Source organism: Carassius carassius, chromosome 39, assembly GCF_963082965.1.
Source record: "Carassius carassius chromosome 39, fCarCar2.1, whole genome shotgun sequence".
In the NCBI taxonomy this organism is placed as follows: Eukaryota; Metazoa; Chordata; class Actinopteri; order Cypriniformes; family Cyprinidae; genus Carassius; species Carassius carassius.
The window spans coordinates 23,191,069-23,195,899 of NC_081793.1; positions in this window are offsets into that span (position 1 = coordinate 23,191,069).

The following is a 4,831-nucleotide window of genomic DNA, read 5'->3' on the forward strand; positions in this document are numbered from 1 at the left end:
AGGTTTATAGAGCCATGGTTTATAATTTTTTGCATTGCAAAAGCATGTTTTGATGTTTGCCTTAAATGTGCTAAATATTTTAGAAGTGCTAAAAAAAAAATAATTTCATTTATTTACTGAATCGTTTGCAAAGCTCTTGTAGTCAATTCTGTCAGCACTTTCATGTAGCCACTGTCACGTTCCCTCACTGCTGAGCCCTCTGCATGAGCGGATTAAGGAAAATGAACAAGAACCTTGTTTGTCTGATCACTTTAATTGGAGAACTTAAAGTGTTAGCCTGCATAAACAAGTCTAGTCAGAGGGATTAGGACAGGGATCAAGCACGTTTATAGCTAATGATGCTGGTTTGCCAGGTGTGTAGACTGAAGAACTGTCAGACAGGGATAATTCCAGGTTAGACAAAAATGCTATTCAGAGCGCACAACATTGACACCAAGTTATGGTGTCAATTCTAATTTTTAATTTGAAACAGATCCATCTTATTCTTGATCCATCTAATTTTTTTTCTTTTAAACATTGACATGTTTTGCATGTAATTTGTATAGATTTTCTACGCTGCATGTGCAGTTTTATGTTTATTTTCTAAAAATTTCTAAAAAGGAATTATTATAATTAACTAAAATTAAACCATTACAAACTTTCATTATTTAAAACAAAATTCATGTTAACTGAAAAAAAGTTAATAAATTAATTGGCAAGGCAACATTTCTATTTAGTTATATTTAACAAATATATAATATAAGTTATTATAATAAATTATAAATTGCTAAATAAATGTATATCTATTAATAAATTAATATGCATAATATATTAATATATGGTGTGTGTGTGTATTTAAATATATATATACACACACATACACCATAAATTAAGAATCACAAACTACAAAATAACACTGCTACGTAAATACATGTTGATATTTAGTTTACTATTTTAATAGCAAAGTATTTTTACAGTTTAATTTTGTTTTAAATATTTTTTGAATAAAAAGCTAATTTTTATGTATGTTATGAGGTGTAAGCTCAACCAGAGTCAACTTAGATAATTATATAATGTTTACATATGCAATATATTTGTATCCGTTCACAAAGCTTTTGGTGATTATCACCTTTATTATCAGTTCTGACTACAAAAGTTTAAATTGAATTTCAAGGTTGCATAGGCCTGACCAGATGGATTCAAATGAAGTTTGACCTCAAAACTCAATCTGAATATAGGTGAGGTGGTAACTTACAAGTGCTGTTGTAATTTCCAACTGAAAGAACCAGAACAAATAGGAATGGCTTCTGTTGCCAGACAGCTGGCAGCTCACCCCGGCAACAAGTGGCACAGAAGCGTGTGAAGGTCGAGGCGACTGGAGGGTGGCCTCTACATTGCCTGTGTATCCCAGCATGCATTGCCCCATGGTGCCCAAAACCCAGTGACCTTTCAAGATGGCAGCTGAGAAAGATGAAATGGTTTGTGTGAAGAGTCAGTTAACATGAACAGGGCTCCTGTGATGTCTTTGATACAAACTCTTGATTTTTCTCAAACACACCTCTGCGTCTGGGCACAATAGGTGAACATCTGAAAACAAAAGTCAGCATGTTTTCTTTTAGTATTCATGAATGTGTGTTTCATACTTCTGTATTTCTAAATGGTTGTAGATGCATTTATATTTATTTTAGATGCTATACATTGTCTGAAAAGAAATAGTCTTAAATACATTGTCTTCCATTCACCACTTAATGGTGTTTTGGCCAGTGCATTTAGTAGACCTGTTTATGCATCTTAAAAGGATAATTCTCTCAAAACTGAAAATTCTTTCATCATTTACTCACCCTCATATCATTCCAGACACACAAGACTTTGAAACACAAATTTTGATATTTTTTAATGAAATCTGAGAGTTTCTGACCCTCCATTGAAAGACCATGTAGGCAAAATGGTGTCATAAAATAAATCCACAGTAATTGAGCGGTTTAATCAATGTCTTTAGAAGAGATACGATTTATATGAATTTATTTGTTTATTTTTTTGTGTTATTTTGTGTTATTACAAGTTATTTTTTTCAACTTGTGTGGCTGGGTTTTTCAAAAGGTTTCAAGACAGATTTGTAGTGTGCATTTAAAGATCAAGAAAAGAAAGCTTGAGCCATGGTGCTGGGTGAGTGTATATGCATATTCACACAAAGAACTATAACTATAAAGATAACTATAAATTTATCCAACCTGATCTCACGGCAATTCGTACATATTTTATGAGGTGGCTTATTCGTACGAATTCATACGACCACACTCGTACAAATTCATATTATTTTTGCCAAATCGTACGTATTTTACGAGTTGCACAATTCGTATGAATTTGTACAAATTACCTACACTTAACCCCGCCCCTAGACCTAACCGTCACTGGGGTTTAGACAAATCATATAAAATCATACGAGTGAGGTCGTACAAATTCGTACGAATAAGCCACCTCGTAAAATACGTACGAATTGGTCGTGAGATAGCGTTGCAACATCAGTGTCCAAACCAATGCACAATGATGTTATGTGTATTATTAACACACTGTCTGCCAAATTAAATGCTTAATCTCTTTAAAGCAGGATGGATTCTGATAGACTTTCAGAGTTGTTATCGTTTATCAGCTGGAGAAGTAGTTTTGAATGTGATTCCAATGAGATGAGCCATAGTTGTGGTAATGACTCTGCTATTCTTTAAGATTTAGTTATAGCTGTTATAGTTGTGTGAATTCTGCTGTTCTTTTAATTTAGAATGATTTGTAAAACTTTATCTTCATTGCTATATTTACAGTTATCAACTTTGGTGTGAACGGGCCTGAACAGTGTCAAGTTAGGACACCCTTACTATGAGCCAGACTTTATGGGCCTAAAGGCAGGGTGTCAAGAAGTGGTGGGCAAATTCAGTTATACAGATTGATTTTTGACAGGTTAAAAAGGTGTGCTGAAAAGCCAACAGTTTTCCAAACGCTAAGAGCTACCTCAACACAGCCAATTACATTTTATGAGCTAGCCATAAAAAAAAAAAAAAATGGTCAGAATGCATTTTATTTTTTATTTTTTTTATTTTTGGATTTTAATGCTCTATAAATTTCACCCCAAAATACCAATACCACAAAATGCAACAGTTTGCACATCTGCAATTTCAATCGTCTTCAAATAAGATGAAAACTTAATAGAGATCAGTCAATCACCTTCAACACTAGCCCACAGCAATAACTAATACACCTGGATAATAAATCTTAGTTTAGAAAACGTATAAAACACATGGAGAATTTGCTTAAATTTTTACTTATTTTTCTAAATGTTTGACTGAACAAACTATTTTAGTTAAATTAACTATCAAATATTTGAGCAAACAGGTTTCTTAAAGTTGGAGTCAAGTTCGGTCCGAATAAAAAACAACACTTTGAAGGGAGAAACTGAGTGAACGTGACAATCTGTGGAACTAGTATCTAAATAATAATTACTTTAAGCCACAATTCTTACAATGCAGAAAATACTTCAAAAAGACTTCTTCTGGACAAAGATCCCATCCTTTGAATTGCAGAAGAAACAAACTTACACTGTTCTGCGACATATGTTATAGTGCTGTGGAGAAACAAAGAAAAGAGAGGAAAGCAATGAACAAGGGATTATTCTGGTGGAGAGCAGGTGTTTGGGGAATTCAAAGAGTCCAGCGATGAGGCAGTGTTTTCTTTACCACGGCTCTCTGCTTAGCTTATAGTGTCTTTTTTCCCTTTACTGTTCTGAGAGGTCTTGTTCTTCAGTCAGGAGTGCCGTTATTATCGGTAAAGTGCTTTTAAATCCACTGCTGCTCAGCACAGGGATCTGTTCAGCATGATAATCCCACTGGACAGACATCCGTTACTCCTCTGTGGATCTCATTCATGCCTTCCATGCTTTCAACAGCTGGAAAAGCATGAGGGAGGACTATGAGGGAGTTAAACACTCTCCTTTTTCATACAGATATACAGAGGTTTATAGTAATGTAGTGTTATATATATATATATATATATATATATATATATATATATATATATATATGTAAAATCTTTAGAGTCAATGTATCCTATTATATATATTGTAATGACCCGTAAGTCAGCACTGGCAGCCAGGTGCATCATGGGAATTTGTTTAACGTTCAATTATGAGTTATTTAAGCAAGATGTTTGAGTTCTTGTATTAGTAATGTTATACATGTTCATGTCTAAGTTAATTTGAGTTGATTCGGGTTCATTTACTGCCATGTTATAAAAAGGGGTGACTGTCACCGTCATGGAGAGAGATGTGTAGGGGAGTGACTTGTGATATGGCCTTGCCAGTGTAAGTTTGGATATTGAGTTCTGAAATTAAAGAGTAACAGACATTACTGCCTCCTGTTGGCTGGTTTGTTGATAACTCTTCACAAACAGAGACACTCATGGTCGTGCGGTGTATGGGACGCGAGTGCTCGCTCTCCCCGCTAGCGAAAGTAAGTCGCGCCGTATAGAAGCTAGCACCCTGCTAGCCATTAGGTTAAAATAAATAGTCTAGCTTAGCTTTAGTTAGCCCACGGTATTCGAACAACTGTACGTTGTTACATTGGTGTCAGAAGTGGGATTTAGGCCGTTAAGAAGACGGAGCTATGGAGCAAAGTATAGGCGAAATAGAACGTGCTCTCAGAGAGAATTGTATAACGCTAGAGCGCTTGACAAATGGGGCGACGCGGAGAAACAGGGCTCCGCACTGGCCTGATGGCGCCAGCGTTCCCCGGACTGGGTATCGCTCTCTTAGGCATGGGCAGGATAAACCTGCGACTCTCACACCAACACGCCAAATCAGCGTCCA